Source organism: Moschus berezovskii, chromosome 9 (genome assembly GCF_049115385.1).
Source record: "Moschus berezovskii isolate FMDL1 chromosome 9, NW_MosBer_1.0, whole genome shotgun sequence".
NCBI lineage: Eukaryota > Metazoa > Chordata > Mammalia > Artiodactyla > Moschidae > Moschus > Moschus berezovskii.
The window spans coordinates 22,062,877-22,089,168 of record NC_142468.1 but is presented as its reverse complement, the minus strand read 5'-3'; the positions used below and the strand labels follow the sequence as shown (position 1 = coordinate 22,089,168).

Genomic DNA, 26,292 nt, shown 5'->3' with positions numbered 1-26,292 from the left:
CTCCTTGGAAGGAAAGTTATGACCAACCTTGATAATATATTAAAAAGCAGAGACATTACTTTGCCAACAACGGTCCATCTAGTCAAGGCTATGGTTTTTCCCGTGGTCATGTATGGATGTGAGAGTTGGACTGTGAAGAAAGCTGATCGCCGAAGAATTGATGCTTTTGAACTGTGGTGTTGGAGAAGACTCTTGAGAGTCCCTTGTACCGCCAGGAGATCCAACCAGTCCATTCTAAGGGAGATTGATCCTGGGTGTTCATTGGAAGGACTGATACTAAAGCTGAAACTGCAATACTTTGGCCACCTCATGCGACGAGTTGACTCACTGGAAAAGACTCTGATGCTGGGAAAGGTTGGGGGCGTGAGGAGAAGGGGACGACCGAGAATGAGATGGCTGGATGGCATCACCGATTCTGTGGACATGAGTTTGAGTGAACTCCGGGAGTTGGTGATGGACAGGGAGGCCTGGTGTGCTGTGATTCATGGGGTCGCGGAGAGTCGGACACGACTGAGCGACTGAACTGAACTGAATGATTGCCTTCTTTAATTTAGCATAATGTTGCTGATGCTTATCCATGTTGTAGCATATGTCACCACTTCATCCTGCTTTATTGCTGAATAATCTGTTGTATAGATATACCATATTTTGTTTATCCGTTCATCAGTGGACGAACATTTGGGTTGGTTCTGTGTTTTGGTGATTATAAATAGTGCTGCTATGAACTCATGGTTTTTGTGCAGGCATACAGTTTTTCATTTCTCAGGGAATTATTTTGAAAGCTCCTTCTGTATTTTTATTTTGGATTTAATGTTCTATTGGGTTACGTTGTTTGTTTGGGTAAGAACAGTATAGTGAGATCTCTTGTCGAAAGATGTTGAAGGTATTGCCCTGAATTAAGAAGAGGTGCCCTGTTTCTCTGTCAATATCATATATTTAAGAAGCTTGAACTCTCCAGTAGCACTGTTTCCATATCTTTGGTGCAGAACTTTATAGACAGTAGTGAGAGCTGACAGACACAGTAAATTCAGTGCACGTGTACTGCAACTTTAAAAAAGAAATGGGAGCGGGAGGGGGTGGTTTAGCATTAGGCCTTCCAGTTCTAAACAGCGTCATCATGCCTTTTGAAAGGAGAGAGAGTTACCATGAACCCCACAGAGCCTTCCTTATCAATGTAATTTATAGTTCTCAAAAATTTTTCCTCTCTGTATGAAAAATTGCATGCAAGGGTTCTGTGCACCTGCTTGAGGCTGCTGCTGGGCTGGGGAGTGGCATGCCTACTGAAGAGAAAGCCAGCCGGTGATGGGGGAGGGGGAGGGGCTATGTAAACACAAGTCTAGAAAAATATCCTTTAGAACAGCTCTTACAGGCAACCTTAGTTGCACTCAAGGTTTAAAATATAGATCATGCCAGACACAAAGGAACAGATGGTGCTGCTGGGAGTGCCATTTCCTCTACATAATCTGCCCCTGGGTGGTTTTGCATCATAGCAGCCTTAGTACTGAAATAGTGCCATGCCTACTTTTGCCCTTGTCCTAATTGGAACTCCTAGCATTTGTGATCAGTAACTGGCCTTGCTTCTCCTGCTCCTACATTCCTCCTAGAATCTCTAAAAAGTGTGCGTGTGTAGGCCACCTGAGGATCAGAGAGTCCAGATAGTTCTGCCTCAGAAATATGGGGCACAGGGCACATGCCCTTTGTCCACAGGCCAGACAAAAACTAGGAAGTTGAGTTATTTTCCCTTGTACCTGTTTCAGGTTCCTGTACCTGTAGCTAAGTCCCAGGACCAGTTCTTCCAGAAAGTTTGTGTATATGTGTAAATGTGTATGAGTGCAGCCATAACTTCCCAGCTACTGTTCACTGCCAGAAGTTTTAGATTTGGAGTGGGCGCTACCTGTTAATGGCTACCCTTGTGGCTCAGACGGTAAAGAATCTGCCTGCAATGCCAGGGACCTGGTTCAATCCCTAGGTTGGGAAGATCCCCTGGAGAAGGGAATGGCAACCCACTCCAGTATTCTTGCCTGAGAAATCCCATGGACAGAGGAGCCTGATGGGCTACAGTCCATGGAGTCACTGAGCAACTAACACTTTCACTTTCACTACCTGTTAATTTAAATTCTGTTCCTAAGTACTAGGAGTCTCAAAAGAGTGAGGAGACAGTATCCAGATGTTACTTGCACAGCACGCCAGGCATGTGACTAGAGAGCGCTTATGAAATGCTGGAGTTGGAAGGATGGGACTTGAGGATGGTCTCATTTCACCACCTCACTTTATAGAAGAGAAAAATGGGATATGGTTGCTCAGAACTCATTTCCTTGAGTGGTGACAGGGCCAGGGCAGAAGCCAGGGCTCCAGATTCCTAGTCTGGTGCATTTTCTGTCCCAGTGTGATCAGCTTCTTTTCTCTGGGCCTCTTCCAGGAAAGAGGGCTGGAGCCCAAAAGGGTGTGTGGTTCATATCGTTAGGAACAAACTCATATCCTTCTGTGATTGTGGTTTTTGAGTCTTTAATAGTGAAATTACAAAAGAGAATGAGCCTCTAAACTCAGTTCTCCGGAAGAAAAACTGTTCTTAAAATGGGAGTTGTTGTGTTTAGCCTGGCCTGCTTAACTCTTCTGTCTCTGTACTGTGCTTCCTTACAATTTGGAAAACACTGTCTGACTCCAGGCTGATGGGATGTGTTCTCTGAGTCGTTTTCCCCTTCCAGTCTCACTCACCCAGGTGAGACGGCGGCAGGTGCTGGTGGCACCCTGGGTGTAGGAGGACTGCCTAGTGTTTGAGAACATGCTGTCTGGGAGAACTGACTGCCTCTCCCTCCCACCCTGTGAGCAGACCGAAACCCTTTGCAACCGTGGTTCTGGTTTCCTTGGGTTTATTTTATGTGGGTCAGCCACCCGTCCACATGCAGTGTGAACACAGGTCTCTAATTGTGTCTTTAAGCAGCGAGGAAGGAAACAGGCTTGGGTTGAGTTGTCACATGTACTATCTTTCTCCAGATAGCCAGTGAGCAGTTTTGTATTCAGTGGGTGCTGTTCTTTCAGTTGGCATGCTTGGGGCATTTCTAGAGCGTTAACACATGGTGTGTTGGCTAGTCCACACCTTTATCAATCCTTGATTCTCATCCACCCCCAGGTAGAAACTGTGCCGTGGGAAGGCCATCTACCTCCTCGTTTCGGTCCTGTGGGGGATTTTGCTTGTTATGCAGCAGGATGGCAAGAAAAACAGGCTCTGGGTTTCATAAGATTTCATTGGTCCATCTTAGTTTCCCCTTTACATGCACCCTCAAGTCCTAATCATTTGTGAGCTGAAAATCTGGTTGGGCTGTGACGTCAGACTGGTGGGAGGTGGGCAGAGGGTTGCTACAGAAACTAAGAGGAAGGAAGGAAGTCAGGTCATTTGTGTGGCAGGTACTTAGTGAATGCCTGTGGTTGTTCAGGCATTGTGAACAAAGAACAAAATGGACACTGCACTTGCCCTCATGAGGTTAACAGTCCGGGGGAATACCCATGGGTTATTTAATATGACAGTAGTGCTGGAGGAATCTGCTGTGTAAAGCAGGCGTTCAGCTTGGCTACTCAAAAGGAGTGGCTCTGGCTTTTTCAGGGACATTTGTGCTCCAAACCCACAATCACCTGGGAAAGGAGGAAGGCTTGAGACATTCTCTTGGAGAATTCTACCTGGCCTCCCTAGCAAGAGAGCAAATTGCCTTTCTCTGTAGAGCAAGCTCAGTCGAGGAGTTTGGACTCCCATTTTCTGGCTTTACTTGAGTGCTGCACAGTCTGTGGGATCTTAGTTCCCTGACCAGGGATTGAACCTGTGCCTGAAATGGAATTATGAAATCTTAACCACTGGGCTGCCAGAGAAGTCCTAATCAGTTTTTAATGGTGAATGTTTTCTGATCCTGAAATATCTTCCCCCCACCCCACCTCCCACACTTTCTTTTAGTTTAGAGAGAAAAGCCTGTGTGAGTTTAACTGAGAAATTGAGAGGGAAGTAGGATCAGTGGTGTGGGTCCTTAGGGAATCGTCTATTCTCCATTTCCTTTAAGTCTCAATTTTAAATAATGTTAATTTGCAGTATCTCTTCCTGTTATGGGGCTTTCCTGGTTGCTCAGCTGGTAAAGAATCCACCTGCAATGCAGGAGACCCTGATTCAATTCCTGGGTCAGGAAGACCTGTTGGACAAGGAATAGGCTACCCACTCCAGTATTCTTGGGTTTGCCTCATGGCTCACCTGGTAAAGAATCTGCCTGCAATGTGGGAGACCTAGGTTCGATCCCTGGATTGGGAAGATCCCCTGGAGAAGGGAAAGGCTATCTACTCTAGTATTCTGGCCTGGAGAGTTCCGTGGACTACAGTCTGTGGGGTTGAAAAGAGTTGGACACGACTGAGTGACTTTCACTTTCACTTCCTGTTATATCTGGCTTTATAACCTGCCAGGGGTGGTAAAGGACCTAGTACAGTACCACAGATAAGGGTTCCAATAAGCACACTTCCCATGTAGGCTCAGGTTCTTGGCTAAGATTGTAAGTTCCCCAAGGTCAGTGCTTGTTTCGTCCACTTCTTTATAGTCAGCTCCTGGATTAACTGGTTGATAAGAATTGACCAGATGTAGAGGATTAAAGTAAAAAGGGTGAGAGGGCAGGTGACTGAGGCTGTGAGCCTTGATGACAAGGAATGTAAGCGTGGCATTATTGATGAAATTCTAAAAGATACATTTTGAGGGAGGCCTGGATTGAGTGGAAAACAGATATAAACAGGGTGGTAAGAAGCTGTTAACGTTCATCAAGTTCATTCCGACTGGTGGCTGGAAAAGAAGAGACCTCAGGAACCATGGAGGTGGAGGGAGGGAGGGAAGGAAAGAGAGGATATTGGTTGTTGTCCAGAATGTTTCAGTGAGGCCAGTCAAAAACAAATTACAGGACCCCTTATGGATTTTGATCCTAGACCAGAGAGTTACCCCTTCTAATTTTCAGGTGCAGGTCTTTGTTTCTGGAAAACTGTCGTTCTTTTAAAAGCCTCAAGAGGTATCAGTCAGACCCTTAATCCAATTTACACGTGTGCCATCTACTTGTTTGGCCTTTTTTTACAGATACATGACATCCGCTGTGAATCTGGCTGCAGGCAAGGAAGTGGTTAACACAGGATGACTTGTTTTCTGTTTGTTCTCCTGAACCGAGCTCTTCTGGGTGCGTGCTCAGTCGTGTCCACCTCTTTGCGACCCTTTGGATGGTAGCCCGCTAGGCTCCTCTGTCCGTGGGAATCTCCAGGCAAGAATACTGGAATGGGTTATCATTTCCTCCCCCAGGGGATCTTCCCGACCCAGGAATCGAACCTGCGTCTCCTGCCTTGCAGGAGGATTCTTTACCACTGAGCCACCAGGGAAGCCAGAGCTCTTCTAGGTTGGTACTTTTACTCCTGAAATTGTAAAATAGAATTGTGTGGGTCATCTGCTTTGAAGATCTGTGTGTGGTTTGAAAAATCACGTCTTTGAAAGAACGGCTGCTCTCTGCAAATGCTGACCGCTTTTCTTGGGATGTATGTGAGACAGTGTGTGAACAGATTTCACAGCCTTTGGTGTTGGTAAAACTTTCTGTGGATGGTAACAAGTAGATATTTTTCAAGCAGTGCATCGGAACTCATTTATTAATTGAACAAGTATTGAATGCTCTTTCCCACATAATCATCTCCCCACAGGGATTCTTTGCAGCACGGTATAACAGAGGTTTTGAATCGTTCGTCAGTATTTTGGTTAGTCTTTTCCTCTCATAGATTTCAAAAGCCTAGAGGAGAGAAGGGCTGGTTTAAGTTTCTTCCTCATTTACTTAGGCAGGTTGAGTGTTCATATTAATAGCAATGAAGATCTGTTTATCTTACAAAGTACTTTACATAAGGAATCAGATAATTACTGAGAGGAAGATTTCAGTCCCATTTTACAAATGGGACAGCCAAGGCCTTTGATGACCAGTGGGCATTTAGAATTCACTATGCTGGTAAATAGGGGCGCTGAGTCAGCTGGGGCTGAGGCTGAATCAAACATTGGTATCCTGCTGGGAAACAAGAAAACTCCTGGAATTGCAGACTTGGTAAATTTTAACTTGCGCATGAAAAGCAGTGTAGCGGCCCCTTTCCTCATCCCTACCCCTGTGTCGGCGTGGGTGCTCTCAAGATCAGTATGTCAGTATGCTTTTGTGTATCAGTGGGACAGAGATGTGAAAGTATGTGTTATTCAAAAGGGCACATTGCTTCTTCTAACTAAGGAAAAAGCATTGCTGTATAGTCTGAGAAGATTTTACTTTTGTTTTTTCAGAGGAGTAGGGAGGCCACGGAGGCAACACCCTGGTATTTAGAAACCTGTGCAGTTTTGGGGTTAGTAGAGGGTCCATTTGGGGGTGAGCCAGAGCAGAAATTCCAGGTTCCTAGGCCTCTGTGTGGGGATCTTGAGGGCTCTGCAGTTCTGTCCTGTATCAGCATCGTTGCAGTCCTGTTCTGTCTTTCTGCAGGTGTGTTCTGACTGGGACACCAACTGTGGGTCCAGAGCCCCCCTGAGACGCCTCCCACTCCTAAGGGGTCCTGAAGAGTGTCCTTTCTTGCTGAATGGGGATCCAGGGTCTCCTGCAGGCCTGGCCTGACCTCCTCTTCTCTTCCCCGTTGTCCTGCCTCTGTTCCTTTCAGAAGCAGAAGATGAGCCTGTGTGAACAGTGAGCAGGCCAGAGGGGAAGGCCCTGCCTCACCCAGGACAGCTCAGATTTGAAAAACACAAAGCAGCACTAATGTTGCTGGGGCAGGGTGTGCTCAGAGCGCTCTGTCAGTTTTTTCCATTTGGTCAGGAAAGTGGAGGAGTGAGACTGGCTGCGGGCCAGGCAGAGTTTCCCCCTTTCCTATGGCGAATGAAAATGGAAAATGGACGATTGTTCGGGGGAGTGGGTATGAGTGGGAGGTGGCGGAGCAGGCCTTGCACTTGTACTGGCCCTGCTCAGTCACTTCCTTGCTTCATGACCTTGAGCAGGACGCGGAGTTTTATCACTTGTGAGGTGGAGGTGAGAATGTTACCACTGCCTGTCTCTCGGGGGGTAGCCACCAGAATATTAATAATTACCTGGGATGGGGAGTTCTGGGTGATAAAGGGTAACAGGAACTCTAATTCTTTTTGTTTTAATTTATTTTTTAAAAATTGGAGGATAATTGCTTTACAGTGGTTAACTATAACTTCTTAAACTTTTTGTTTCATTTGAATTTTCACCATTGGCATGCATAACTTAAATGATTTAAATTATGTTGAAGAGTAACCCCTCCTAGGATTGTCACGAAAATCAAATAGAATGGGATAGTTAAAACACTTGGTATGGTGTCTGACAATTAAAAGATAACTCATGGCAGTTTATTTGGGGAAAGAAGTGATGTTTAGTAGTTGACCCTTGCTTTTTATAGTGTTAGGATTTCTGCTGGCTTGTGTACTTTGGGTGAGTCTCTTTGTTAAGCCCCAGTTTGTCAACTGAAAATGGGGTTAAAGTCAGTATCTGCCACATACAGGGGTTGGGAGGAGACGTGCAAAGCAGCTAGCCCGGTGCCTGGCTCCTGGTCAGTACTCAGTAATTACTGCCTGTTAGCCTGTTGTCCTCTCAGTCACCCTGGAAGTGAGGAGAGAGTGATGCCCACTTGAAAGCTTCAGAATGTGAGGCACGGAGTGTCGTTTAGGACAGGTGTCCTGTCTTAAGGCCAAGTGCTGAATTAGCAGCAGAAATGGTTATGCCAGTGCTCTTGTGGCCTGTTGTAGCCCCTGTTGCAAACCAGAGAGGTCTCACCAGTGGGCAGATGGGAAGCACTGGCTAGGACCATGGATGTGAAACACGCCGCTGGCCTGGACAGCGGGGTTTACTGAAGGTCACTTTGTTCGAGAAGGGGAGAGGCTAGTTTAGGACCACTTCCTTTCTCCACTCTCCAAGCAGATGGACTGCATCCAGATTGACAGAAGGGAGGGGCTCGTTTCCTCTTGCTTTTCTTTCACATCCTCCTGGCTTGTCTCGTGGGGGACTCCTGAACACTGCCCTTGTAGTGGGTTCAGTTTTCTCAGTTTCTTCAGTCTAGCCTTCTCTGCTAACCTGCCCTGCTGCTGAGTCCACGCCAACAGCCTCCCAGGCCTCCTCCTTGTGTCCTGGAAGGCCAGCACAAGGCCTCTCAGCTTCTCTCTCCATACCCCTTTGGGGCTGCCGGTGACTTCCCACCTGCTCCTCAGCTAGCTGCCTGTCTGTGCGGCTGACTGGGTGAACTGAAGCCAGACTTGGTGGGAAATAAGTCTTGAACTTCCTGTTCTGTGTATTCACGTTTTGAGAGGGAAAAAAAAAAAAAGACCCTGAGTGATTTCTGCCCAGGCTTGTTTTCAGAGAGTGAGAGGTTCTAGTCACCAGACCCGCTTGTGGGGCCAGAGCTGATTCTGCCCTGGCTTCTCACCTTGGGTTTGTGCAGTATGCTTCTCACCCTCCCTTTCTTAGTTCTCTGTTTACACACCAGGCCTTACCACATTTGCCTTGCTCCCTTCTTCATAGGGGTCACGAAGTTCTTACCCAGAATTGGGGACGGTATAGGCACTGCAGTGTTTGCAGTTTAGCAGCCCAGGTTTGCCTGGTGTACTGGAAGAAAGCATGTGCGTACTTGAGCAGAGTCTTGCACTTGATAGTTTTTATCCTGTTACCTTGTGTTTAGAACACACCCTTTTCCATTTACATTTGATGGTGGCTGGTGAGCCTTGTAGTCCATTTTTCTGTGGGGTGTATCCTTGCTGTGGGTGTTGAGTTCACTTTTTATGCTTAATTTCCCATCAGGATCTGAACAGTGGGCCTGCTGTGGCGCTACCACCAGCCGAGTCATTGCACCTTGAGACAAGTCTGCTCTGACTCCCAGGCTACTTTCTTTTCCTTATTTATGGTGGCCTGAAGGTCTTATGAAGTGCATCAAAGTGTTTCCTGTTGGCTTGGCAAAAGGAAGACACTTGGAGGACCTTAAAGGCCTCATGGAGGTCTCTTACTCTTAGCTGATCACAAATTAAGACCCTTGAGTAAAGAAGCAGCCCTCCCACCCACTCTGTAAAAGCCCCTCTGAAACTCAAGTGGTTCTGGCCGTTTGTCATTTTGCTGTAGTATTTATCTGGTTTTTGAAGACAGACTTGCTTAAATTAATCCTGGTTATAAGGGTGGTGCCTGGAGGGCTTGGAGGAGAAACGTAGGGAAGAATGAGACTCTGGGTTTATTTCAGGCCTAATCAGGAGCGGGCAGCAGCGGCTTTGGGGCTCCAGGGAGGAGGGAATGGCACTCTGCCTTGGAGCTGTCATCTAGGATGCCACCTTTTGGGAACCAGACTGTAGACAGTTCCTGGCCCATGTGACGTTGTGCCTGGGCCTTATCAGAAGTGAACCAGATGGTGTTTCTAGCAAAACTGGCAGATGTTCTTGCTGTCAGAATTAATTTGAAAGTTTTAGATGTAAATGTGGAATTATGGAAATTTTTCTTTTGGGGTTTTAGTTGCGTGTGGAAGTGCTACCCTTATCTTAACAAGGCTTTTATTTATCTCCTGCCTCTGGCCAGAAGTGACTCCCAACTCCGTGTCCTCCCATTCCCTCTGGTTACTTTCCTCTCCAGATGGGTCCTTTGTGGTAGGGAGACAGAGGGTGACCAGGCCTCTCTTGAGTGTAATTTGAAAGTTGCTGATGGGACTGGCTGCCCAGACTCTGTCTGCTCCACAGATAACATCACTGACTAAAATGGTCGTCATTTGAATCTCTCCTTTGAGTTGAGACCTTTGGATGTAGCAGGTATGACACCTAGAAAGAATGACCGTATCGGAGTCACAGAGCCCAGGAAAGAGGGAAGCAGAAAACTCCTGTGGGGACTGGGACAAGGCAGGGAGTCCTGAGCGCACGCCCTGTGCCAGGCCCTGCTGGGTGCTGTTCCGCAGTGGGCCTGTGTCCATTTTATAGATCAGAAAATCAAGCTCTAAAAAAGTTAAGTACTGGGGTTTCCCTGGTGGCTCGGTGATGAAGAATCCACCTGCCAGTGCGGGAGACATGGGTTCGATCCCTGATCTGGGAAGATCCCACCACGTGCCGTGGAGCAATTAGGCCTGTGCGCAGCAGCTGTTGAGCCTATACCTTACAGCCTGGGAGTCGCAATTGCTGAGCCCCATGAGCCCTTAGAGCCCGTGGTCTGCAACAAGAGAAGCCGCTGCGATGAGAAGCCCACACACCACAGTTAGAGAGTAGCCCCTTCTCACCGCAACTAGAGGAAGCCCACACAGCAATGAAGACCCCGGCACAGTACCCCCCCCCAAAAAAAAAGTAGTGTAAGTAACTGTGTGTACCTCGAACCAAGGTTAAAATGATTCCAAAGTCTTTGTTGTTTTCATGGCGTATAAAAATATATAGTGATGAGGAAGTTGGGGTGGAGGATGAGGTGGTGAGGGAGACAGGGGGAGCCTGGAGAGACCAGAGTGTTGGGGAGCTGCTCTGGAGGGGTTCTGGGGAGTGGATGGTCCTGGGTGAAGGATGTGGAAAGGAGAGGCTGGTGAGCAAAAATCATCCGAAGTGGAAAAGAAGGAAAAAGAGTTTTTGGTATCACTTTGGAGGGGTTGACCATTGGCCGATGGCAGCTCTAACCTGAAGGACTCGTCTTGGAGTCTATTTGGGGTCTGGAGAACCAGAGAACCTTTGTCTTCAGGCCGGTGGCAGTTGGGCCCTGCAGGAAGCCTTTTAATCCCTGGTATTTATAGACTGGCCTGTACTCTACTCTAAAGCAACTCCATTTCAGTTACTGAAGGCAGCATTACCTTGCCTTTGAAGTGCCACATTTATGGGTCCCCCATTTGGCCTAGCGGGAGGGGCTGGGTAATGCTGCGCCATATTGTCCTGGTTCCCGGCTGCCTCAGAGGTTGTGCAGGGACAGTTCTGCCATTTCCCTCCGAGTGGCCTCTGGCTGCTCCCGCTCTTGCAGCTGCTGCTTTTCCTCTCGGGGGTGAGGTGGGAGTCAGGACTGGGGAAGTCAGCCCTCTTGTCTCTGTGTTCAGGGTAGCCGGGAATTCCCTAGAACAGTGATTCTGATTTGTTCCCCCAGCTCCTTGCTATAAGCCTGGAGTTGCTTGGTTTATATCATGGGCAGCCCTTGCCGTAAACCCTCTGTCCAGCCCAGCCTTGATGTATTGACACCTGCTGGCATGAGTGTGGGGAGTGGTAACCAGAAATGAGGGAGACAGGCCTCTGACCCAGTGCCTGGAACTGATGAACACACAGCTCACAAGTAAAGATCAGGTCAGTTCCTTTTGCTTATAGCAGGACATGTCCGTAAACCTTCAGTCCTGTCTATCGTAAACAATTATTGTGAGGGCTGCTTGTAGCAATAAGAGACTGCTTCAGAAGTATAAAATTCTAGACTCACACAAAACCTTGTTATTATTACAAGGTAGAGTCTTAATAAAAGATGACATGTCTTGAGTGCCTTCTGGGTACCAGGCACTGATGATCTAAGTGACTTACGTAGTTTATATAATCTTCGCAGCAGCTTCAAAATAGGTTGCTTATATTATACCCGTTTTACAGTTATGAGAATTGATGCCAAAAGAGGATAAAAAAACACCTTTCTAGGATGAACGACTGGTAAGTAGCAGCAGAAGCAGACACTATGAAGTCTTGGCTGCACTGTGTGACTTTTCTGAAAACCCCGAGGAATCATAATGGGGGTGGGTGTCCCTCCTCAAAGGGAGGCGGCAGCCAGGACTTACCCTCAGAGACCAGAAAGGATCAGGGAAAGGTCAGCCCGGTGCCCAGAAAAGCATTAGCATTTCTGTACAACCTAATCACATTACCGAAAGCAGTCCTGAACTTGGAGCCATCTTTCTTGGATAGTAATACAATTGACATAGATAATTTAAGCCAAAGAGGAAGGGCAAACTGGGTGAGCTCACATATGTGGATGGACACCTGCTGCTACTGCTAAGTACGACCCCATAGACGGCAGCCCATCAGGCTCCCCCATCCCTGGGATTCTCCAGGCAAGAACACTGGCGTGGGTTGCCATTTCCTTCTCCAGTGTGTGAAAGTGAAGTCGCTCAGTCATGTCCGACTTGTAGCGACCCCATGGACTGCAGCCTACCAGGCTCCTCCGTCCATGGGATTTTCTAGGCAAGAGTACTGGAGTGGCTTGCCATTGCCTTCTCCGGGATGGACACCTGTTAACTCTAAAACACCGAGAGGCAAAACCTTACAGCAAGTGCATTTTTCTTCAGTTTACAAATGAGTAACAGGACCCAGGCAACATGCCCTGTGTTGGGACTTTAAAAAAAACACCTATTAAAAAATTTTTTTTTCTCCTGTCAGCCTTTTTGTGTTGAAGTTTCTATGAAGGATATCTGAATTTGGTCATTAATATGCAGTGTATCCATCTTTGGCAGTTACTTTTCAGAGGACTCAGGCTCATTTTAGGGGGCAGCTTCTAGCCAGGTTATTTCAATTATGGAAGGTGTGGGACACATGGCTTCCTCAGATGCAGGTCTGTAGAGAAAAGAGAGCTTTGGGAATTAAAGTGTCTGAATTCCTGCTTCCCTTCACTCCATTCTGCCAACAGCATTCTTCACACGCAGCGCCTATGACTAAAGGTGATGTGTCTCATTCGCAGCTCGGGGGAATTAGCCATCAACAGCTAATAACCTAGTTCTCAATTTCTGCAGTGGCTTCAGAAAGTTTCCGAGAATACCCCCAAAAGCAGTGTTTCTCAAAGTGTGCTAAGTCACCTGATCCACCTCTATTGAGGAATTCTTGCCTAGAATCAGTCTGCAAATTAAAACACTTTCCTGAGGTTCTGAAGTAGAGCTGGGAAGCCAAGTCCAAGTCCACTCAAGAGGGTGTAGAGCTGCAAGCCGCAGTGTGAACAATCTTCAAAACTTCCTGTGTTTTTTTTTTCCCCAGAGTGAATGGGAATTTTCCCTCTTATTCCATAATACATCTAGGATAATTTTAATATTTGAAATGAATTATATTATCTAACATGGAATTGATTTGAACCTCTACCAAGATTATATGCTTTGGTGTCAGACTGATTTATTTGTAATCTTGCTGTCATGAATTGCTATCTCTGTGGCCTTGGCAAATTCTTTCTCTATACCTTGTCTGGATAGAGAGTTGTTCTCGAAAGAGTCGCTCAGTCAACTCTTTGCAGTCCGATGGACTGTAGCCTACCAGGCTTCTCCATGGATTCTCCAGGTGAGAATACTGAAGTGGGCTGCCATTCCCTTCTCCAGGGGATCGGATCTTCCTGACCCAGAGATTAAACTCGTGTCTCCTACATTGCAGGCAGATTCTTTATCATCTGAGTCATTAGGGAAGCCTGGAGATAGGGTTAGTACCTTTTAAGGTTCTTAAGAGGATTAAATCAGATATTAGCTGGAAAATGCTTAGAGTCATGTGCAGTGATTAGGCAGTTAGATTCCAGGTAATAATAATGATGGGTTATTTTTCTTATCCTGAGGTTCCATGTGACTGGGAGTATGACCACCCCAGTTTACAGAGTCGAGTAATGCAGGATAACAAAACATCCCTCATCCACTGGTACAGCCAAGTCACGGACTTCTAAAAGGCCTTTTGCCATCCATAGGAAGCCTAAACCAAGCACTGGGAAAATGTTTTGTGATAACATATTCTCAGCACCCCAGTTTTAGTTCTCCGAGCCCCTGTGTGGAGGGTGTGGGCGACTGTTCTCAGGCAGTCAAGATCTGTCACAGGTGGGAGGGATGCACTTGTTTGGAAAATGTCAGGATCCACCAGGTTGTTTTAACCAGCAGCTGTTTGTTCTTCTTTCAGTCAACACTCTCTTTTTCTTCTTATTCTTGTTTAATGGTTAGGAAAGAGGGCTAAACTGTGCTTTCACTTTAAGGATGTGTGTGCGTGTGTGTTAGTCGCTCAGCCCTGTCTGACTCTCTGTGACCTATGGACTATGCTGTAATGGTACACATGTCAAATTCATTTCCCCCACCAACTTACTTGTTTTAAAAAAGTTTAAGAAATCACAAGTTCTACTTCTTTCTTTTTTTTAATGAGCTTATTAGTTTTTTTAAAAAATATATTTATTTATTTATTTGGCCGTGCTGGGTCTTAGTTGCAGCACACATCTTTGATCTTTGTTGTGACACGTGGAGCAAGTGGGATCTAGTTCCCGGACCAGGGATTAAACCCAGGCCCCCTGCATTGGGAGCTTGCAGTCTTAGCCACTGGACCACCAGGAAAGTCCCTCTACTTATTTCTTGAAGAAAGATTAGGAAACACAGGTTACTTGATTCATGGAAGAAGAAAATCACCTGTGATTTCCCTTCCAGACGTCACCACTGTTCACCTGTTAACTGTGCTACTTCTGTCTAGGATGGTTGGGGACAGCAGTGGCCAGCAGGGTGTCAGGGTTCAGAGGAGGGACTGCCTTTCTGAGAGCCGGGCTGGCCCTCTTGTGGCTCACAGCCTTACATTGGGACAAGCACTTGGCAAGTGCTCAGGTGTCCCTCCGCCTTGAGAGCAGTTACTATGGAAGGCCAGCTGCTAGTTTCCATTGATGCCGTGTACTCAAGCATTTTTGGCCTTGTTCATGTTGATTCTGCCCTCCTGGTCGTGCGCTCAGTTTTCACATAGCCAGGTGGGGTGGGATCTTGGGCCTGTTTTCTCTGTAGGAACTGGTACTGGCTTTCAGGGTTGGTGGTGCTCCATCTCTTGCCTCTGCCTTGCTAAGTGTCTTTGGGAAGGCTCTGCCTAGGAGGAGAGTTCACTGGGTAAGGAGAACACTGCCTCACGGCTTTTAAAATGTAATGCCTCCTCCCCCTTTTCTCCTCTTCCCAGAATAAGAGCTGCCAGTAAAAGTTTAGTGCCGGACGATTGAGATGTGTTTATTACTGCGTGATGGACAAAGGAATTGTCAACTCATCCGTCTCCTTCACCCCCTTGCAAATGGGAATTACAGGAAATCACAACTAGCATAAAAAACTGGGTGAGTGGGAAGGATGGAATGTGTCACCCTTATTCCCCAAAATGGGCAGAATGTCGGAGCTGACTGACCTGGGCCTTAGGCGGTCAGTGGGCCAAAGCATGGCCTGAAGCTCTCACCATTTGGGAACTGACACCGAATCTTGCTGCTTTCTGACTTTATGTCACCATGATTCCCCCCTTCTGAGCCCCTCCTGTTTGATCAGTAACCAGTTCCTTCCAGTTCTTTCTACTGGAAGTTTCTGTCACCACCACCCTGGCCCAGATCTTATCATCCTGTCTGGCCTCCCAGGCTGCTTTAGTCTCCTTGCCAGGTTCATGTCCCCTGAACATTGTTCTTATCTCAAGTAAGACTAGGTAAGAGAATGTAGCCCTATGTGTGTGGGGGGTCATATTACCATCCCTTCCCCCGTGCTCCTTGAGGGCGAAGACGGAGTAGTCTTGTGCTTCTTACATAGGAGGCCTTTAGTAAATACTTGTTGAGTTGGATGACATCATGTTTCCTGCTCAGGAACATTCATTGCTTCCCTACTACCTATGGATCCAAAACCGAATCTCTGCCTGTTTTTCATAGATGTGTACAGTTTGGCCTTATTGTAAGTATTCAGTGGAATACTTAATTTACTTTGTGGAATAACCAGAGTCTGTTAAGTGATAGATACCAGGGAAACCGTAAGAGTTGTAAGCCTTGCCCTGAAGGATCTCAAATGGATTCTTTTTATCTGTTCTTCCCTGATTTTGGCTTCTTTCCCCACCCCTGCCTTCCCGATTTATCATGCTTATTTATGCTTTCCAGCCCCAGAAATTCCCTTTTTCTGTCTACATACTAATTCAGCTCCCAAGGCTTTCAGGTCACATCTCCCTCCTTCCTTTTTAAGGTCCTCTCTCTCTTTTTTAAAATATTTATTTGGCTGTGCTTGGTTTTTGTTGTGGCACACAGGATCTTTAGTGTCAGCGTGCAGAATCTTTTTAGTTGGGTGTGTGGGATCTGGGCTTCCGAGGTAGCTCCATGGTAAAGAATCCACCTGCAATGTAGGAGATGCAGGTTCTACCCCTGGGTCGGGAAGATCTTCTGCAGGAGGATATGGCAACCCAGTCCAGTATTCTTGCCAGGAAAATCCCATGGACAGAGAGGCCTGATTGGCTGCAGAGTCTTACACAACTGAGTGACTGAGCATGCATGCATGTGGGATCTAGTTCCTTGACCAGGGATTGAATCTGGACCCTTTGCTTTGGGAGCTCAGAGTCTTAGCCACTGATTTCCCAGGGAAGTACCTAAGGCCCTCTTTAATTATCTTGGTCCAGGTCCATTTCTGTCTCTCTCTTTTTTCTTTTTCCCATTATTCTGTCCATAACTCACAAGTAGTTGCTGCTTGTTCTTCCTTATTTTCTGAAATGCATACCTCACAATTTAGTGTTTTATTGCACCCACATAGACTACTGAAATAGTCACTCTTGCCTTACTGTGTGCCTTGATTGTCTGCTGTCAGGGTAGGCAGCTTCTCCATCTCCAGGGAAAGTGGACTGGGGCCTGTGGTTTCTGTGCCTTTTGCAGGCTTTACATAGGACATGATGCTGCACAGAGCAGACAGAGGTGGAAGGTAATGTGACCGTGCTTAAGAGTGTGGTTCCTGGCAGGATTTTGGGTGGCCTGAGGGTGGAAGACCATCAAGTTTTTTTAGGGCTGTGGAAACCAAGACCTGAGAGAAGATGGAAAGATCAGGGAGGGTCCAGCTTGTAGCCCAAGAGTTTGTCCCGCTCAGAGATTCTCTTGAAACCCCAGTTCACATGGAAATGTGTTCGTTCTAGAAGTTGGCCAGTGTTCTTGGGAATTGTGGGGAGGCCAGGTGCATGTGTGATGAATCCTCTCTAAAGGAGGATGTGAGAGGTGCCTGGCCATAGGGAAGCTCGTAGCTTAAGGGAACATACCATTAGGGGCAGTGGTGAGCAGATGCAGTTTGATTTGTTTGTATTAGTGGCAAATTGATTTCTCTGGGAAGTTTAGGGATTTAAATATTTTCTATAAATACATGTTTTTCTTTGCTTTGTCACTGATGAGGTTTACGGCTTATGTTACATGTTTCCTTCTAATAATAGAATCTTCGGTTCAGTTCAGTCGCTGAGTCGTGTCCGACTCTTTGCGACCCCATAAGTCACAGCACGCCAGGCCTCCCTGTCCATCACCAACTCCCGGAGTTCACTCAAACTCTTATGTGAAATTAAAAGCAGTGTCTTCCTCTTCTGACTCAGACAGAATTGTAAGTGTACTGCTGACTTCCTACCCTGCTTTTATTTCTTATATTCAACCAGTACTGTGCAAACAGGTTAGTACATCTGTGGGTTGAGACCGGTTTCAGCCAGCTAAATTCCCTGTAATCCAGTCTCCATCTGAGAGGCGCATCTGAACTTACTGGAGTTCTAGGTAGGAAGTGTGGTTACAGAGGCAAAGCCATTTAATTGTAGCTTGTTTGAAAATAAAACCAACTTGAGTTTTTTTCTCACGAACTTTCTCTGAAACACTTCTTTAGATCTTTTATTTTTGGCAAATGGGTTTTGGGGTGACAGCCTCATTACTTGTGATGGAGAGGTAAAATAAGCCAGTGGGTGATTTCCCGGAATCCTGAGCCTTTGAACATTGCAGTTCCTTTTGGAAGTACAGAAGCCAGGCTGCCCGTCTCAGATTTATACCCTCTTCCCATTCTCATCTCAACTAGTGAATACTGTGGCGTCAGTCTGCCTAAAATGTAACAGCTTAAATTTGTTTATATGTCTATAGCAGTTTGGTGATGAAGTTTAGCCCTTTAATGATAATGATGATGGTAGTGATGTTAGTAATAGTCAAGCAGACTGACTGAGTTGTGAATTAGTTCTTTTAAGGTTCCCAGGAAGAAAACCACTAACTCACTTTTCATGTCAAGGTCTTAGTGTTGAGTAGAGCAGGAAGCAGCCTAGAGAAACCATCTGCCCAAAGGTTACCCTTCAGACAAGTCCTTTACAGGAAATTGTGTGTTTTCTGTTTGGAATGGGGTGTGTTCATTCTTTTGAGAAGCCTTTTTACAATAGTATAATGGTTCCTCTGGAACTCCTAGCAGTGTTCTTTTTCTGCCCTCTCCTGTATTTACAGCTGCTTTTTCCCTAGGGGAGCATTCATCTGTTTTAAAAAGCTGAGAGAGAAAACAAGAAGTTCTCTCAAACAGTGAAGTTTGGAAATCAAAACCGCATTTGCCCTTCAGGAGGGCAGGTTCTTGAAGGGCTGTTGTTGGGGTGGAAGACAAGGAAGTCCGACTGGAGTGCCCCAATTCCCTGCCCTCACCGCACCCCCGCGCCCCTCCACCCGCAGTGTGATTGTGGCAGTTGTGAGGGGTTTGAGCACAGGGCCCATTATGACCCCTTGGTTGTACTAGATCAAACATTGCATTTCAGCCCCTGAGTAAGGCAGCTTTTCTGGCAGGCCACTCTCTGGCCCCACATATCCATGTCCAGGGTTCTGGGCTGATGTTGGCCCTGAAGGGCAGGAGGAGCCTATGGTGATTGCCCTGGAGTGTGGAGGCGGCAGCAGCAAAGCCACGAGCATTTAGGAAAGACCGCTCATCATTAGGATGCTTTCATTATACCGATGCTTCGAGGCCTTGGAGCTGGGGTTTGCCAGGTCTCCGGATGCAGTTAGTCAGTGGACTTCACCCCAGTACTCCTTAGCCTCTTTCCACCCAGTTTTAACCACATAGCTGGTTGTGGCCGTGCAGCTTTGTCTGATGAGGAGAAGAGGATTTCTGCTTTGCAGTTGAGTCACTGTGCCTTCTGTTCGGGTTCTGTGGAGGGTTACATTTGAAGAGCTAAGGAGTGTCTTCTTCCACTTTGCGCACACAGTGATCCACAGTGGGTTGCAGTGCAGGTGCTGTTGAAGGCAGATGTTGAGGTGACAGTAAGGGCAGCTGGTGCCCTGAAGCTCCAGCAGCCTGGCCCCCTGGCTGACAGCGCATTCCCCAGGGCCAGGTCAACAGAGAGGGCTTCAGCTTCCCTGAAATGACTGCTTCTTATGGCTAGTGTGACCAGCCAGAGGAGGGGGTGGGTTTCCTGGGGAAGAGGGTGGGAGAGTCTTAATTAAGCCAGTCTGGTTTGGCAGTTAGCTCTGACTCGCCTCCAAGTCTGTGTTGGCTGATAATTCCCTTCAGCTCTCAGAACAAGCCTTTTTCGTTTCCAAACACACACCGCCCCTCACACCCCCAAAACTGCAGCCTACCTTGAGTGTTAACTGTGTGTACCTTCTGCTTCCTTTCTGGAAGAGGCAGGTAGCTACTTGTGAATTTTTTCCCCTGAGCTGCTCTGGCTGCATTGGAGTTCCTGGAGACTCAGCGCTACTGGACATTCTCATCTGGCAGAGGCCTGGCCAGGAGCCATTCCTGGAGGGCTCAGAGTGGACAGAGCACTGGGAACAGTGCTGGGTCTTGCACTCAGTCTGAGGGGGCTCAGTGGGAGGTATTTGGGGAACTTTGCTGAGTGAAGAGTTGGGAGAGCTGAGTTTTGGTTCAGCGATTAACAAGCCCTGTGTTCCTGGGGCAAGCCGTGGTCCCCCTCTAGGCCTCAGTTTCCCTCTCTTAACATGGATAGGTTGAACTTTAGGCTGTAATGTGTTAGGATCCCAAGACAGACCCCATGAGTCTGCTCCTGATAAAAGAAGGTGGCCAGAGGCAGCAAAGGTGGGTGCAGAAGAACCTTGGGTGACACTAGAGTTGTTTTCCAGGTTCATCTCATGGTGGCAGAGCATTGGGTGACTTTGCCATCCCACCCCCAGGGTGATCTTTGGAGGTAATGCTTGGGTTGGACCTGGACTTTGCCCTGCTCCTTCTCATTTCCAGCCCTGGGGAGGGGTGGGCAGGCACGTGCAGTTGGCTGTCTCTGGCTGCAGTTGGCAGCTGCCTGGGGCTGAGCCATCTGCTGCTTACGCCCACGGGTGGGGTGGGGGTTGAGCCCCAACCTAATCTCTTCTACACTAGCCGCTCAGCAGAGTCCACCCCCCTTCTTCCCACATTCTGTCCTGTGTTCCAGCGCTCTGTTAGGCTACCCTTCACCGTGGTCTTGGTTTGTTCCAGCTGCCCCCACCCCCAGGAGAACCCTTGCTGTGTTTTTGTTTACTCTGTGTGTGTGCTTTGGCCTTTAGCCTGTGCCCCAAGAATCTTTCTGTAATGTAAGGCAGCGGCAGCAGGAAAACAATGAAACTTTGGTCTCCGGTCCGTCTCTGTTCAGATGCAAATGAGGAGTCTCTGCCCATCAGAGTTTGTACCTTTGGGTTCACCATCCCACCTCCTGTCCCACCTCCTGAGGAGTCTTTGATCGGTAGGGGTTGGCTGAATTAGTTGCTGAGAAAAGCCCTGATTTAGCTGGGCTTCAAGTCGTGTTTCTTTCTGGCCTTCTGTGGATGTAGGCAAGAGGCAAAGAGAAAGGAACTTGTCCTCATGACTGTTGGGGACTCTGGGTTTGGAATCTGAACTGGTGTGTGTGTGTACATGTACACAAGGGTTTGTAAGTTCTGAACTGATGTGTGTGTGTATACACGTACACAAGGGTTTGGAAGTTCTGAACTGGTGTGTGTGTGTGTGTGTGTGTGTGTATGTGTATGTGTGTGCATGTACACAAGCTGTGCATGGAGGTGGAGTTAGGGTAGAATGTGGACAGTCTTGACAGTCGTCTTTACAAGTGAGGAGATGACAGAGCAGGGAATAGAAGGGCAGTATACCCTAAACCAGGGCTTCTCAAACTTTTCAAACTTCTCAAGCCTGGGGAATCTTATTAAAATGCATATTTTCATTCTGTAGATCAGGGATGAGGGAGAAAGAAGTGGCAACCCATTTCAATATTCTTGCCTGGAGAATCCTGTGGACAGAGGAGCCTGGTGGGCTGCTGTCCATGGGGTCACACAGAGTTGGACACGACTGAAGCGACTTAGCATGCATGCATGCATTGGAGAAGGAAATGGTAACCCACTGCAGTATTCTTGCCTGGAGAATCCCAGGGACAGAGGAGCCTGGTGGGCTGCCATCTACGGGTTCGCACAGAGTCGGGACACGACTGAAGCGACTTAGCAGCAGACACTGAGAGTCAGTGTTTCTGTTAAGCTCCCAAGTGATTCCAGGGCTGCTCTTCAGTGGCCCAAGTCTCGCCCTCCTCATCTTAACACTGATGAATAAGATTGACCTGAAAAGGCAGAAGGGAGACTTTCCTATGTATTTTAAACCTGAGAGCCTGGGCTGGGCTTTAAGCCAGTGTTTACAGCCCTTTCTGGATCGCTTGTACCTGAGCTCCTGGCTTCTCCAGAGCACCCCCTTGGCTGGATTCTGTCTCTACAATAGCAGAGTCTCTGTCTTTCAGGGGTGGATGTGCATACTAAGCTGGATCCCTTCTCTTTGGCTCATGATAAGGACAGATAGCATTTCAAATAGAATTTTAGAGCTGGAAGAACTCCTCAGTCATCTTTTCCAAGCCTTCTGTTTTACAGAGGAGGAAATGGTCCCAGAAAAGTTTTGTGATATGTAACAGCCAGAATCAACAGCTAGTGGCCGAGATGGGGTGAAAACCCAGACATCTAAACTCTTATTAAATTCCTCTCTCTGAGAGACTGTAAGCCTGAGTTAGGGACAACAGCAGGATCAAAGTGTTGCCTGGAGACAGGTGATAGGAAGAGACTTGCCAGTGGCGGCAGGGAATTTACAAGACGTGCACAACTTCCGCTGGTACCTGCTCAGCACCACGCTGATCCACTCAGGCCAGGGTTCTCAACTGCAGCCTTTTTGACTTTTTGAATTTGGGGCCAAATTCTTTGTTCTGGGGGGCTGTCCTGTGCATCATGGGATGTTTGCTGGCACCCTGGACAACTGCCTCTTGGATGCCAATAGCACCCCCCAGGTTAAGACTGTCATAAAGTCCTCTAGATGTTGCTAGAAACCCTGGGACTGGGTGGCATGTAAAATTGCCCCCGTTGAAAACCACTTGTTCAGGCAGGTATTTTGGGAAGGAGAGCCCCTCTTGGGCACCTATACTAGGGTTTTTTGAGAGAGTGATGGTCTCAGAGTTTACAAAGAAAGCACAGAAAAACAGATAGAGCTCCAGCCTTCCCGGGACCTTATAGTTTTAACTACAGTTCAGTGGAGAGACCAGACCAGCCAATGTTGAAAACAGATTAATTGCCATTTTAATAGTCCCTCCAGGGTAGAACCCCAGGCTAGACTCTGAAGAATGGGGTGCCTGCCCAGGGTACTTAATGAGAAGAAGATTATGTTACTCTGGGCTGGGTTGCCTAGCTAATAATTGAGTATCTCTGTGTCACTTCTTGAGTTACTTTTACCGACTTCTTAAAGAATATTGCTTTCATTCTGAAAAAAATATTTTATCTGCATCTGTAAAGGCCCGTCAGACCCATTAACCAGTAAATGTGTACACTTGAGGGAGGGAGCCTCTTCAGGCCTAATGCTGGTGAGGCTGACTCTTTCCATGATGGGGTTTACTTTTTCTTTCTCCCTTGATTTTTTTCAGCTAAGGGATGGATCCTCTGATAGACCTTTCTTGTCTCTTTTCCAGTGTCTTAAGGAATATGACTGTATAAGAGCTACAATTAGTAATGTTCTGAGTACAAGAGTATAAAACGTGTCTACGAAAGTAAGAAAGTCTACTCCTTATAGACTACTGTACTTCCAAAGAGCTTCTCTGATGGCTCAGTGTTAAAAGAATCTGCCTGCCATTGTTGGAGGTGCTGCTTCGATCCCTGGGTCAGGAAGATCCCTTGGAGAAGGAAATGGCAACCCACTCCAGTATTCTTTCTGGGAAATCCCATGGACAGAGGAGCCTGGTGGGCTACAGTCCATGGGGGTCACAAAAAGTTGGCCATGACTTAGTGACTAAGCAACAACAAGTATTTGCAGACGTTTATAAGACCACTGAATCTTGCGCTCAGCACCGGCCTCCCTGAAAAATATTACTGAAGAGCACAAAAAACTTAGTGATGGGAACTCATAGTTCCTGTTGACTTTTCCTTAGGAAATCAGTGTCAAATTGATTTTTTTCCCCAATACTTTGAACATGATGCTCCGTTGCCTCCTGGGTTGCATTGTTTATAACAGTAGACTTGCTGTAATTCTTTATTTCTCTGGGTACATTGTCTCCCCTCCTACCCCCTCATGGCTGCTTTTAATATTTCTCTTTAATGATCATTTTCATCTTTTTGATTGCAGTGTACTGTGCTGTGTTTTCTTGTTGAGGTGGTACTTCTTGTGGTTTGATGAGTTTCTTGAATCTGTGAGTTGATAGTTTACATCAAAAAATTGTTTTGTGCGTACCTATGTGCTCTCCCCATGCCCCAGTTATGCACATGATAGGCTGCTTGATACAGTCGTACTTCTGACATATGTTCTGTGTATATCTCTTTGGATAGTTTCTATTGCTGTGTTTTCAGGTTCATTGATTTTTTTTTTCTGCAGTGTCTAATCTGTTAATCCCATCCTGTGTATTTTTTATTTCAGGTATTTGTATTTTTCCCTCTAGAAGTTTAGTTTTAGTCTTTGTGGTTTCATGCCTGTCCCTTCCTCTTTTCTCTTGAACACACAGAGTGTATTTGTAACAGAGATTTGAACATCCTTGTCCACCAATTCTATCATCTGTGTCACTTCTAGGGCTGTTTCTATTTGTTTATTCTCCTTCTGTGATCATAGGTCATGGTCATAATTTTCTGCCTCCTTGCACATCTGCTCAGTTTTGATTTGAAACTAGACATAGTGAGTTGTATGTTGTTAGGTGCTGAAACTTTCTGTATTCCTTTAAAAACTTTTTGGCTTTGTTCTCAGAAGCAATTCAGTTAGTACTTAGAATTGGTTTGATCCTTTCAAGACTTGGTTCTCAGCCTTTATTTATTTTTGTCTTTTTTTTTTTTTTGCAGACGGCCTTTAGTCTAGGGCTAGGATGGTCCCACTTCTGAGGCCAAACACTTGTGAAGATTCCTTCCAGTGCCCCGTGAACCAGGAGATTTTTTTTTTCCACATTGGCCCGTGGGAATGTGTAAACTTCTGGCTCTGTGTGAGCGCCGGGGGTTAGTTCTTTCCTTTGGTTCTTTCCTCAGCTTTGCTAGTTTCCTCTAACATGTTCTCAGATCAACACTCAGCCTCTGCAGATCGTTAGTTTTTTCTCTTTGAGCTCCCTCCTCTCAGTTACTTTGCCCTGCATGTTCTAGCCTCCTTGGCATCCCCCAGTTCCCAGCTGTCTCTTTAACTCAGTGAAATCATTAAACTCTTTCAGGTTTTTATTTGCCTACTCTGTGGTTTGAAGGCTCCTTTAGGGGGTTAGCTGGCGCACCAGCAGGACTCTGCATCTCTTGCCCTTTTTTCAAGGATCACTGCCCTGTGCTAACTATTTTTGAATGTCTGAAAACCATTATTTCATCTGATTTTCTAGTTGTTTAAGGAAAAAGTAAATCTAGTCTCTGTTACTCCATTATGACTTCTGTGTCCCTCAGGCTAATTTTTAGGTATCTTTTGCCTATGTTCACTTGTTGAAAAATTAATCCAGTGAGACAGATTTCATTGGGAATTCAACCAGGTTCAGGTCATGTCACTGTACCAAACATTTACTGAACATCTACCTTGTCCAAAGGAATAGCATGGTATAGTATCATGCGGTATGTGGTGTATAATCTGAAACTTAACCTGTATTGTGATGCCATTCTTCCAAGCAGAACACTGAGTGTGTACTTCCAGGTTTATCCTGGCGTGAACATCCACATACATACACTCTGAGCCTCATTCCTGTACCTCCCGACCATAGTCCCATTCAACCTGGGTGACTGATTGAACTAACAGGCACCATTGATGAGCAAATAGCAGGTGCTCAGCTATCTATCCGTGAGTGAGGCTGCAGTTAGCTCTGTGCAGACACAGGAGCTCTAAATGCCTATGTGCAGTGGCCCTTCCATCATCCCTAGTCTCACTCTGTGCCAAATGTTGTATTAAACTCTTCAGAAATGTGTGAATCACGGACTCTTAACAATTATGTGAGCTAGGTATTGCTACCCCAACTTCGTATATGACGAAACAGAGACTCACAGCAGGTAATGCAGGACACCTAGTACCTCTAAAAAGCAAGAGGCAGAATCAGGATTGAACTCCTATGACTTTAAAATCCATGTTGTGATTAATTCTTTAATTGTTTCATTTCCTTCTGCTGGTTCCACCTTACTTCCCTGTTTTCTCTTTGGCACTTTGGCTATATATCTCCCATGGGTTTGCACATTTTCCCTCATCATAGTTATTTGTGTATGTGTCTTACCTCCCCTGTAGACTGTAAACTCTTTAAAGGTATGAGCTTTCCCCCACTTTTGTACCTTTTGTGGAATCCAGTATAAGTGATGCTCTTTATATGTGTTGAATGAAGTCAGTAAGATATGTGTTAAGATTGGGGGAGCAATCAGATTCCCTCATCAAATTGCAATGCTTCTTTTTCATCTGCTGAGTTTTATTACATTCCCTCTTAACATCATCTTCGATGATACTTGGACTTTATGAGGTTCTTCATTTGATACCTCTGCCTGAATTTTGACTAATTTCAAATAAGTTTTGAGTCTTTATTTAGAAATTTAAGGGAATATTCCTTCTTGTGCGTTAATCAGATCCTTTCTTCTCAGGTCCTGACTTTGAACTCCACATCGAGAGAACTAGAGGTATGGTTGGAGCTAGACCTAGAGCATGCAGGCCTTGGTGGGTGGCTCTGTATGGTAAGAGGGTCATGTCAGGGCAGAGGTGGTGCTGGGGCGTGGGGCTAATCAAAGGGGAAGGAACAGTAGGCAAGTTCCTGCTTCTCCTTCTTGCTTGGGGCCTCACAGTCCAACCTTGACAACTTACAGGAAGTTTGAGTAATTTGTGAGGAGGAGGACGGGAAGAGTCATGGTTTGCTTATAAAGTAGGAGGCTTCTTGGAACTTAACACAAGATGAAGAACATTCGGACTAGAAGACAGTGTCTTGATTGGTCTAAATGTATACCTCACTAGGTATACATTTAACAGTAAGCTTCAGTCGGTGGAGGTGAAGAACATGTTCTTGGAATCCTGAACCTGAATCTCAGGGGCAAATCCTCAGCTGACATTTGAATGGAAAGGAGGAAAAAGGAAGAAACTGAGAATTTCTGCTGCTTACAGAGAATTCTCGATTTATAGAGAATCTTAAGGCCTGAGAGACACTAGGAAAGGCCACTTTTCTAGCCCTGCCACTAGATTGACTGTTCCTTCTCACTCATGAATCCTACAGAAGAGGTAGCA

The 26,292-nt window shown here is 46.4% G+C and overlaps 1 protein-coding gene across 5 annotated transcripts in view; it reads left to right on the top strand.

Moving 5' to 3' along the window:
• Positions 1 to 26,292, top strand: part of SUSD6 (sushi domain containing 6) — a 98,016-nt gene that overhangs the window by 7,148 nt on the left and 64,576 nt on the right. Inside the window, exon 1 of one of the 5 annotated variants that reach the window (XM_055437126.2) lies at positions 4,867 to 5,399. The exons of 3 other annotated variants lie outside the window; for them this stretch is intronic. The gene's annotated coding sequence lies outside the window, so the exon portion shown is untranslated. Of the gene's footprint in view, positions 1 to 4,866; positions 5,400 to 14,857; positions 15,006 to 26,292 lie in introns of those variants that run through there. One more of the 5 variants, XM_088839504.1, reaches the window with a different exon arrangement.